Source organism: Anguilla rostrata, chromosome 5, assembly GCF_018555375.3.
Source record: "Anguilla rostrata isolate EN2019 chromosome 5, ASM1855537v3, whole genome shotgun sequence".
Lineage (NCBI taxonomy): Eukaryota > Metazoa > Chordata > Actinopteri > Anguilliformes > Anguillidae > Anguilla > Anguilla rostrata.
Genome location: NC_057937.1, coordinates 37037107 through 37049777, shown reverse-complemented (window position 1 = coordinate 37049777; position 12671 = coordinate 37037107).

Below are 12671 nucleotides of genomic sequence, written 5' to 3'. Positions count from 1 at the left end.
AATATTTAATTATGTGTAAGCAATGTTCTGATGGTGTCAGCATAGAATTCTTGAGGGACGACACAAACAACAACAGCCAGCAGAAGTGCATTCTTTGGGACTAAGATGTCCATTTAACATTCAAGGCAAAACACAGGAGCAACTGGAGATCACTGCAGCACCGATTTCAATGAGGGATAAGATCAGCCAGTCACATAGAAAATGGCGGTGGCCCACAACCCCATTAAGTGACTATTTGTTTAAGTGACTTGTTTTTCCATTTTTTGGTTCATTTCTGTAGCTACTGTACCCTGTGTCAGGGGTTCTCCAACTCCACCCCTTGGCATCGTGGTGAATGCTAGTTTTTGCTAGGTGTGGCTCGCGGCTCACCTTCATTTACCTTGTCTCTGAATACTTCAATTTACGTGAATGGGGTAGTTTCACTGACCAGGTTTTCACATTTTCAGCAATGAAGACTCCACTGATTTTACCTGTCTGTCTATAATTTAATAAAGTTATTAGTTGATTAAACAGTTTAAAAGCCATATGATAGGGAACTGATTTATTATTTGTGGTATACATACCATTACTGGCATAATATGGCTTTAAGAGGGCAAAACATCTCCCAGTAGACATTGAAAACACTGAGCATGTTCTTACAATTCTGATGTTGCAATTGTGTTTGCCATTAAAACCAACATACACACAATGGCCAGTTTGAGTACCCCTGTGCTATGCAACTGCACTGAGAATGACAGCTTCTGAAGAACTGGTAATGTTGATTGTGGATGTATCTCTAGATAACGAGCTTTCTGTCTCTCAGAGAAAAAAAAGTACCAGGTTGGTTTATTTGGCAGTTATGAAGTTGGAGGATTTTCGTAAAGGTTCAAGACCCCTTGCACCACTGTGCCTACTTGCTGCACAGAAATATGTGCCTCTGTCTTCAACACTCAGCTGTGAGATAAGCAAAGAGCCTCTCTTATCTCCATTTCCTTTCAAATTAAATTTTCCTTTATACTTTTCATCTTGGGTTACTTCAGCATGAACAAGGAATCCGACCAGCTCTAAAGACTGTTTTCCTTTAGCTTGCTGGTACCACAGCATTGTGTAATAGGTGCTATCATCATGTTGGCAGGTGAGCTGGACATCATCATTGAGTTTTCTAAAGAGAGAAGATGGGGACTGCTGTACAGTGATGGCTCCTGAGAACCCTGCATGAAAGAGAGATCATTTATAATGGAGAGCTAAACACATGTAAGAAACAACTCTTACAAATATGTAATGAATAAAATAATAACACAAATTGTTAAATAATAAAGAACTGTATAAAACAAGCACCAACGGTATTTGAACAAAGCACCAAGTACTTACCTAACAGAGACATTATGTGGACGTGGAGTATAAAGCAGACTCTCTCCATTTTAGAAAAATTCAGGGTCTTCACATTAATCATGTCACAGAAAGGAGCGTTCCTGTGTTTCTGAATGCGAGCAAACCCAGCAGACTGGCACTCTTGAAGCTCTCAGCTCATCTTAGCCCTCTTTTGAGGCCTGTGGTCACACACATTTCACTTGTGGCCTCATGTTGCTAGTAATGACTCCCCCTACTGGTAGGCCTTCTCCCTGCATGACTTTTTGTTCATGGGAGAGGCAATGCTGCCCCACTGTGCTGGGTTGCTGCACAGAAGTACACAGCACTGTCTGATATCTGCAAGGCTTTGATCCTGAATGATCCAAACAGTGTCTCTGGCTTCTTTATTTCATATCTTTCTGTTCTGTTGCTGAAGTCGTTTTCAAATGTTGCCTTCTCATTTGTGAGAATATATGCGATTAACTCGATGCCTTTGCCAGGCAGCTGCCAGTACCAGTATAAATAGTGTAAACTGCTGTCCTTGTGAGAGCAGGAGATCTCGACTGATTCCCCAGTCTTCATCACAGCCTGCCTGGGTGTCTGGATGACATCAGCTCCCTTTACAAATGCTGCGGAAAAAAAAAAAAAAACAAACAAAACATTCAATTAATTAATCAGAGACTCCATGAAAGACTGTGAGGAGCAGTGCCTTCAGGGGTTAAGTGTACATTACATTTGAAATGGAAATAATGCATCAGGAACATTAAGATAAGGACAAGATGTTCAGCATTTTAAAAACAATGTTTTAAATTCTAAAATTCCTTTCTTAGACACCTGTCTGCTGGGAGCCAAAGTACAATAGAAGTAAAATCAAATCACAAGTGCTCATGTCTATGGCTTCTTCTCTGTGATCTATGTGATGTGAAAACCCAGCGCTACAGAACATCATGACAGGAAAGAAGACAGGAAGTTACTAACCTGAAGAAAAAAACTAACATACAAAAAGTATTATCCTTGTGCTCTGCAGTTTTTCAGCTAGTAGGATATTTGTTTAGACAAATGCATTAGAAAGCTGGTTTTCTTTAAAACTGAATTTACATCTATAAGTAGTACATGCAGTCCAACATGTTATAGAAATTGAATTGTTTCTTAGGTGGCTGTATGGAATTAAATACAGTTTGGGACATTACACCATGAGCCACAAAGAGAAACAAATCAAATGTATATTTGTGTCAATAGCCTCACACAGTTACAGTAAGTGCTGTAAACAGTGAAGTCTCAAATTAACTCTGAAACAGTTCATTTCACTCTGTTAGAACACGCTTGAACGTTTTACTGTGGATTTAAATCTTCTATTGTCTTTTGATACAGTGACAGGGACAGAACTGCCTGCTGTGGGACTTGCTGCACAGAAATAAACACCTGTGTCTGACTCCTCAACCTGACTGATAGCGAGAGATATATTCTCCCTCTTCGGTCTGGTGCTGGTAAATCTACTGCTGATGTTCTCTCCCTTCTCTGGATCACTCATGTGCACAGAAAGAATGACAAGCTGTAGCCCTGTAGAACTCTGCTGGCGGTACCAGTACATGTTTTGGTCGGAGCTGCTCTGACTACACTGGAGCTCCACAGAGGAGCCCTGGGTCACAACCGTCTGTGAGGGCCACTGAGAGACCTTCTGTTGAGACTGACACTGGACACCTGTGGAAACAAAGAAGACAATGTTTTGCTTGTAATGTTAAAAATGTTCACAATAGAAACCTTGCTAAACATATCAACTATCAAACTGTTAAATTTAAAATGGCGTTACACTTAAGATATCGGCAGTATGCTTAGTTCAAGGAGGCACTTACAACCCAGGCTGGAAAATATAAGCAATAACACTACAGGATTCATTCTAACAGTATCTGCTTTGTACAGCCAGTGAATGACAGTAAACTGTCCCTGTTTGACAGAGCAATCACACGCACTCAAGCACCTGCGCACACGCGCGCGCACACACACAGACACACATGCACTCACACACACACACACACACAACAGCAACTCTTTCATTTTCAGGTTGTTAAATATTAAGAGGATGTTGTTTTGAAAGACGTGATAGAGATTTGTGATGCCTCTTTGTTTCTAAGAGGGGAAATTTAATGGAGATTTATTAAGCTGAAGGTTAGGGTTATGCCAGATTGGGGTGTACTTGCAGGGTGTGACAGAAGAGTTTGTGAGTTGATGAATTGGTTTGCCAGATAGTATTTATGGAAGTCTGGTGCAACAAGTCCTCCTTGATTCTTATTTGTGGCCAATTTAATTCTGTGTTTATTATTATTATTATTGTTATTATTATTATTATTATTATTATTATTTGTTTTTCCAGTAGAATTTATTTATTATTGGGATCATATTAAACAGAGAGTTGGTAGGACTGACATTTTGATTGTTGCTATTCGGCCATTTAAAGAAAGGGGTAAATTCATCCACCAAAGTAAGTTGACCTCTATTTTTTAAATTAACAGATTAACGTTGAGAAGGAATAACTCTGACAGCCAGGGGGAAACGCTGATGTCTGAATACCTAATATTCCCAGTGGAGAAGGGGAGGGTTGATTTTTTAGTTGCAGCATTCCAAATATCTTCTAAAGGTAAAATGGTAGATTTTACCAGTTTATGAATTTGTTGAATAGTTCTGAAATACGTATTTATGAGGTTGATCATTTCTTGCAATGAGTTTGCTGGACCTTGTAGGTATAGAAACACATCATCTACATAACAGCTGACTTTGTGATGTGAATGTGGGGATATGATTCCCTTGATACTTTCATTTTGTTGGTTTGCCGCGGCAAGTGGTTCAATAAATATAGCAAACAGAGAAGATGAGAGTGAGCATCCTTGCCTGTGTCTCTGTGTAGCGTGAAACTTGGTGATGTTATTCCGTTAGTGGCCATTGGTGTGGTGTACAGTATCCTTATCCAGAGAATAAATGATTCTCTGAAACCAAATTTCTGTAGTGTTGCAAAAATAAATTTCCAATTGACTTTGTAAAAAGCTTTTTTCTCCATCCAATGAAGCAATTGTTGTTTTGTTTAGTCAAATTAATTTAATTAAATATTCCGTGCATATTTTTTGATGAAAGTTGGTTTGGTCAGGGTTGATTATTATTGGGATAATGGTTTGTATTGTTGTGGCTAGGGCCTTGCTAATTATTTTTACATCTGTGTTTATAAGTGAGAGGAATCAATAGCTGAAGGGTAACGTTGGGTCTTTGTCAGTCTTAAGTAGTCCTGAGATGGAGGCTGTGTTCACATGAGATGGAATTTTAGAGTTGCTTTTATTTCCACTGTCATTCTGATGAATAGTAGGGAGATAGTTTCCCTGAAATGTTTAAAGAATTCCCTGCATAGAGGAAAATGTGTAAAAGATATCAGTCTGCAGCTTCTTTCCAGTGTTTTCTGCTAGTTTTTCCCAACTTAATTATGAGAAATTTGGTCACATAACTACAAAAAGAGAATAAACACCAGGTTTTATTATGTTTGGAAATATCAGTGAATGCAGCTACACAGAGAAGGGAAAGTTCTTAGGTAGACAGCAGTAGTGGTAAGTGGGTTTTTCGTAAAGGTTCAAGACACCTTGTACCACTGTGCTTACTTGCTGCACAGAAATAAGTGCCACTGTCTTCAGCATTTAACGTTGAGATAAACAAAGAGCCTTTCTTATCTCCATTTCCTGTCAAATTAAATTTTCTTACATACTTTTCATCTTGGTTGACATTGTTGTAATTAAGGAAACCAACAAGCTCTAATGACTGTTTTCCTTTAACTTGCTGGTACCAATACATTCTCTTATAGTTGCTATCATCATGTTGGCAGGTGAGCTGGACATGATCACTGAGTTTTCCAAAGAGAGAAGATGGAGACTGCTGTACGGTGATGGCTCCTGAAGACCCTGCGCAAGAGAGGAGATTGATTATAAAGGAAAGTGTAACATGAAATCAATGTCTAATGGATAATTTTAATAAATATAATCAATAGAACATGTGCAGGTAAAATCTTTGATTGAAGCAATGTGTTCTTACCTAACAGAGAAATTATGCAGGCAGTACATAATGGTAGATAGCAGACCACGTCCATCTTCAAAAGTCTTGGGCGTTCTGATGGATTATCATAGAAAGCACTGTTCCTGTGTTTCAGAACATGAGCAGACTCTAGCGGAGTCACTCTCTTCCCAGCTCATATCAGATCTGTTATGAGTAACTGAATATAACAGTGAATATAATATCTCAGATATGGAGGTTTTATAAATCTTACGAGTAATAGTTCCCTCTACTGGTCGGACATCTCCGTGCATGACTGTAAGCTGCTGTCAGAAAGCAGATCTCAGCTGACTCTCAGACATCCTCAGACTTTAACATGGAATGAATCTTTCTCTAAAAATGCCTGGATTAAATGAAACATGACAGTAACAGTGAAAACATGTGTACAGATGTGTATTGATGGCCTCGTTGTGAAAATGGTAATGTGTACTATAAATTGGGACCTACCTATCTTTAAAAAAAGTGAATTTTAGGTTTTCAACTGATGGTACAAATACGTATGAACAGCTTCGGTCTTCATATCTACGGAATGTTTTCTTCTCTGGCATTCTGTTTATGTTTCACTTGGGGGGTTGTACATGAAATGGCATTACTATGACTGAAACTCTATGCTCTCCTTCAGGTCAAACCACTGATTTTCAAAAGGTTCAAAACGACACATGCTAGCGTGATTAGTTCACCATTACTTGGTTGATTTTGAGGCATTCTTGAGATCATTGTCTTACAGGCCAGTTTTTGCGGGGGATCCAATCCAGTTCCAATCAAAAGTTCAACATTGAACATTATTTCCCATTTTGGACTTTTTTTTAAATCAAAGGTGTCAGTATTTTTTAAGGAAAATAACTGTTTTTTCAGTCTGGGTCAAATAAAATATTTCAGCTAGTTGCAATATATTAATACCAAAAACAATTTTGTCAGTTAACACTAAAATGAGAATGTTTTCAAATCTATCGGCTTATTCTAATCATCTGGTGTTTTGTTGCAGGAGGAGGGACAGAATTGCCTGCTGTGGGACTTGCTGCACAGAAATAAACACCTGTGTCTGACTCCTCAGCCTGACTGATAGTGAGGGAGATACTCTCTGTCTTCGGTCTGGTGCTGGTAAATCTATCACTGATGTTCTCTCCCCTCTCTGGCTCATTCATGTGCACAGAAAATATGACGAGCTGTAGCCCTGTAGAGCTCTGCTGGCGGTACCAGTACATGTAGCTATCAGAGCCGCTCTGACTGCACTGGAGCTCCACAGAGGAGCCCTGGGTCACAACCGTCTGTGAGGGCCACTGAGAGACTTTCTGTTGAGACTGACACTGGACACCTGTGGATATAAATAGGAACCAGCTTCACTTGATAAATAGACTCAAATATCAAACAAATAAGATTAAAATAAAATATAAATGAAATTACAATGCAGTAATTTCACATCCCAATATTCCCTGACAGTTGAACTATACAGATGAATGTTGTCACTGCATTTTAAAGCATATTCAGAAGCCTGTAATAAATTACCAATGGAGACACTTACTGGCCAGACTTGAAAGAACAACAGCAAAAGTTCAGGCTCCATTCTTCGAGCACTGAGAGGCAGACACAAGGTCACTCTTTTTAAAGAGGAGAAACAGAACAACAGTTTACTACCCACTTCCTGTCTGGCTGTTTCTTGTAGTGCATGAATAAACTTTGAATCTATGTGTATAGCCTGCCAGGTCACATAATAGAGGCAGGAACTCTGGCGTTTTTCAAGGCCAGACTTGATATGGTGTTAGATAATATCTAGTCTGTTAGTAATCAGATCGCTAGGTACAATTTAGTCCGTAAAATGGCATTCTCATTATAATGTTATGTTATGTTAAAATTTATTTTTTGGTTTAAACCATGTCTGGAATAGCCTCTAAATGTATTCTCTACGAATTAAGATTCCAAAGTAGAGAAGGCATGTATCAAACTGTAGTGTTCATGTAAAAATGAGGGCTGAGTTTAAGAACCATTGCGCTATGCAACTGCACAGAGAAAGTCTGCATCTGAAGGCCTGGTAATGCCGTTTGTGAATTTATCACTGGATAGTGGGCAGACTTTCTGTCTCTCAGAGAAAGAAAAGTTACCAGGTAGGTTCAATCGGCAGTGATGAAGTTGGAGGGTTTTCGTAAGGGTCCCAGACCCCTTGCACCGCTGTGCTTACTAGCTGCACAGAAATATGTGCCTCTGTCTTCAGCACTCAGCTGTGAGATAAGCAAAGAACCTCTCTTATTTCCATTCCCTGTCAAATTAAACTTTCCTTTATACTTTTCATCTTGGGTTACTTCAGCATGAACAAGGAATCCGACCAGCTCTAAAGACTGTTTTCCTTTAGCTTGCTGGTACCAGAACATTGTGTAATAACTGCTATCATCATGTTGGCAGGTGAGCAGGACATGATCACTGAGTTTTCCAAAGAGAGAAGATGGGGACTGCTGTACAGTGATGGCTCTTGAGAACCCTGCACAAAAGAGGAGATCGTTTCAAACGAAGAGCTAAACACATTTTATAAGTGTAACAAATATTTACATTAACATTATTTATTATATATTAAAGTATAATACAAGCAGCCAATATATTTGATCTTTATACTTACCTAACAGAGACATCGTGTAGACATGGAGTATAAAGCAGACTCTCTCCATCTTACAAAAGTTCCGGGGGTTCATATTTGTCACATCATAGAGAAGAATGTTCTTGCGTTCAGAACATGAGCAAACTGAGCAGACTGGCACTCTTTAAACTCTCAGCTCATCTCAGCTCTCTTTTGAGGCCTGTGGTCACACACATTTCATTTGTGGCCTCATGTTGCTAGTAATGGCTCCCCCTATTGGTAAGCCTTCTCCCTGCATGAACTTTTTGTTTACAGGAGAGACAATTTTGGCTGAGTTGCTGCACAGAAGCACACAGCACTGTCTGATGTCTGCATCCTGAATGATCCAGAAAGAAATATCTGGTTTCTTTATTTCATATTTATGCGCTGTAGTTTTATAAATTTGTGAGATTGTTGGCAATTAACTCAACTCCAGGCAAATTAAAGTAAATTGCAAACTGAGCTTATGTTAACATAATAGCTTATAATAATTTATACATGCCATTTGAAATCTAAATAAATTTGAATTAAAATTTGAATTTAAATTGTGCACTAAGCATTTCAGTTCAGCAGCCGCTGAAACTAAACATCTGAACAAACTTACAATATAAGCTGAATTGGCTAACAGAAAGAAATAGCAATAAACATCATTCACATATCAATCAACTTTTGTATTCTACCACATGATGAACAACATTTACACATATGCATACAACCACTTTTATGTATAATATATTGGCAGTATTATCAGCACAACACAGCCCAATGATAAAAACCTACAGTTAGAGGAAGTGGCTTTGACTTGTAAAAACATTTATGGCTTTATTGTGGTCCCTTGTCTCAAATACTTGTCTTTGGTAATGCATGTCAGCGTGCAAGGAGGAAAGGCTATTCCATGTGCAGGTTCATTCATAACATATAGACACTGACACCAGTTAGAAAACCATATTTCACTTTATGCTGATTCTTCAAGTCAATCCCTAGAATGACACTGAGAATGCAGACATGTTTTGCAGCTGCAGCAGTGGTTAATGTATTTTGACAGCCTTAAAGAGAGCATTTACCACTGTGCATACTAGCTGCACAGAAATACATGCCGCTGTCCTCGGCTTTTAAGCCTGAGATAAGCAAAGAGCCACTTTCCTGTGCATTCCCTGAGAGGTTAAACTTTCCTTCATATTCTTTGTCCTGGTTGACATTTTTTAAAAAGAGAAAACCAACAAGCTCCAAGTGCTGCTGTCCTTTCACTTGCCGGTACCAGAACATGCACTGATAGCTGCTGTCATCGTGTTTGCAGGTAAGGAGTGTTGTTTTGTGCAGACTTCCGTAGAGAGAAGCTGGAGATTGCTGCACATTGATCGCTGCTGTGAACTCTGCAAAAGAGGAATGAGAGCCTTACTGACGATCACTCGAATTGAGTCGTTACTACTTTACTCTGGAAAGAGAGTTAAAAGTTATAAACAAAAGTAAGAACAAACATTTAAATACAATCCATGTTCCATCAATGTAGAATTTATTTTAATTAAATTCCTCATGGAGCTCTTACGCATTAAACAAACAGTGAGTAGGTAGCACACTCTGTCCATCTTCAATTGCCTGATCCTGAGATGAACAACGTCAGTAATGGTTTTATATACCACTGATTGAATAGAAGAGGATTATGTGAGTATTAACTCACTACCTATCTAAACTGTAAGAGTGTATGGGACAGACCACTCCTCTGCACGCCTGTCTCTATTGGTGGAACACCCTCAAAGAAAGAACAATGACTCTTTATAGGCGGTATTTGTCCTTACATGGAATATTTAAACAAAAAACAGTAAGGGGTAATCTCTGAAGTCTGATGGAGCCAAGCTTTTAAGTCTTTTAAGGATCCTTAATGAAAAATGACACAACATGTCATATTATAAAACGAGGTGGGGATTATCACATGCAGACATGTAGACAAAACCACTTCCTAAATTATTTTTTCATAATGTATAGTATGATCAAAAGCATAAAATATGACTGAATTTTTATTCTAACAAAAGTTAGATCTCAATGAGCAAGAGGTTTGTAGTTGTGTGTAGCAGTGGCTACGGGGGTAAGATGTGATTAAAGACACTTCACACCGCAGTGAAAACTAGCAGCAAAGAAATATGTACCACTGTCTTCAGCATTTGACTCGAAGACAACCAAAAAGTACACAGTTACCCTCTGCTCTCTCCTTGTAGTTTTTAGACAGGAGAGTCTACATGGTTCACCACTGTGGTGAAGCTGCACAGTAGTACAGTGCGGAGTCTTCAGGCTGAACTCCGGTAATCATGAGTTCTGTTTTCGGCACACTTTTCCTGGACACTGTAAACCTGTCAGGGATCCCATCACTCTTCTCTGTTACTTCCTCAGAGTTCAGGGTGGAGAAGAGAAATTGGAGAGGTCCATTGTTCTTCTGTTGATACCAGTACATGTATGCATGAGAGGTGCTCTGGGTGCAGTTCATGACAGCAGACTGCCCTGGTTTCAGCAGTAGAACACCAGGGCTCTGGATGACTTCAACCCCAGACTGACTCACTGCACCTGTCATGAGTAGAGATTAAATTCAGGCTAAAGATTATTAAAACATGAGCATTCTCTGTTTAAGAAAAAATTCAAATTAAAAGTATAAGTTTTCATGTAATATAAACATAATCTAGAAGCTCCAAAATCTGTTGAATTTAATCAAATAAAATTCAATAGGTTTGTATAATTAGTTTCATTTTCTGTCTTTTATTTACTAACACCTACTTGGCATAAGTAAAGCAAACCACTGAAAGAACACAACATAGTACATTTTCTCTTTGAAGAATAGACTGGTTTTCAAGATGAATTTCCTGCCCTGCAGGTTAAATCCTCTTCACCCCCTCCTCTCTGGTCTCTGATGACATCACAACCGGTAGAGTTGCTATTCACACTATTGCTATTTCTATCATTAACATAATAATTATTTGCTCTACAAGATCTGACCCCTGACCTGAATTTGTCTGAACAAATCAAAAGACTCTCAACAGTGAAACACAGTATCTTCCAACCAGCGAATCACTGATAGCAAACAGCAACTTAACCCATTTGTGGTCACATGAATCTCACAGTGCCATCACCAGTTTACACCCCTCCTTTGATAATCTCTTTGGATTTCACTGCTGTTCACCACATAACACGTCTATTATCCACATGCAGTGTGAGGCCAGTCTGAAGTGATTCATTACATGTGGACCATACGGATTCCCAAACAGATCTTAGAAATGGTGCAAATGATTCAGTGACTGTAAGACATTCACAACAGAACAGAAAAAATTCTTAGACAGGTGTTTGCAGCAGTGGTTGGGTGGGAGGGTTTTTGAGAGGATAAAAGACATCCTCCATCACTGTGCATACTAGCTGCACAGAAATAAGTGCCACTGTCCTCAGCATTCATGTTTGATATATTTAGAACTCCTTTGCTTTCTGCATTCCCAGACAAAATAAACTTTCCCTTGTACTCTTTATCCTGGTTGACATCCTTTGCAAATAGAAATCCAACGAGCTCTAATGCCTGTTGTCCATGCGGTTGCTGGTACCAGTACATTCTGTTATAGCTCTTGTCATCATGTTGGCAGGTGAGCTCCATGTCATTTCCAAGTTTTACAAACTGAGCAACTGGAGACTGCTGCACATTGATGGCTCCTGTTAACTCTGCATAAGGGAGAGGAAAACATTACTGAGGATCACTGAAAGAGAGAATGCAATTAAATAATCATAAATAAACTATGCATTTCAATGTACACAATCTATATTCCAGTGATGAAATTATATACTAATAAAACCATGATGACGCTCTTACGAAATAGACATAACAGACAGCTAGGCAGTAGATGAAAGTCTTTGCTCATTTCTAATATCCTGGTGCTGAAACTAATAGTACAAGTGGTGTCCGTCTCTCAGCTCACGTAGAAGTGAGCAGGACAGATATTTTCTGCAGTAATATCGGTCTGAAAGTTCCTTATTGAGCCACATGGTAATATGTGAAGAATGTCTCCCTCTGCAGGCAGTATCTGTCCTTACATGGCTTGTTATAAATACAAGGACTACTCCTTCAGAAATAAAAAGCGCATGAGGGCTTTAACCTTGCACGATTCAGACTGTTTCTCAGTTTAATTTCCTTTTGTCTCTCACAAAATATACCTTCCTAATATTACAATCACTTAGCAGAGTTCATACCCACAGCGGCATACAGAAGTGAAGACCATCAGTGTAACACACTGGAATGCAAAAATGCGGCATCACATTTCTGGCTCCTACTTGTTCAAAATGCTTTTCAAGCCCATGGAGAGTCAGTGGGTGATGTCACAGTGAGTTGGTCCATATTTTCTACAGTCTGTGATTTGGACACAGCATAAGTAAAATAGGCAAGTAGAAGGAGTGCACAATATGGAAATTCTGGTGCTCAGAGTATAGCACTACCAAATATAGAGCTCCCCATCAAAATATACTTCTTTAAACTTATGTAACAATCATTATGTTTCATTTGAAAAACATTTGGTGGAAATTTGTTTTTTTGTTTGTTTTTTTTTTTTTTTGGGGCAAAACCACTGTAAATAAGTATTTTGGGTATATTTTGCCCCATATGAAGCATATGCAGTGCCAAATCATAGAAATA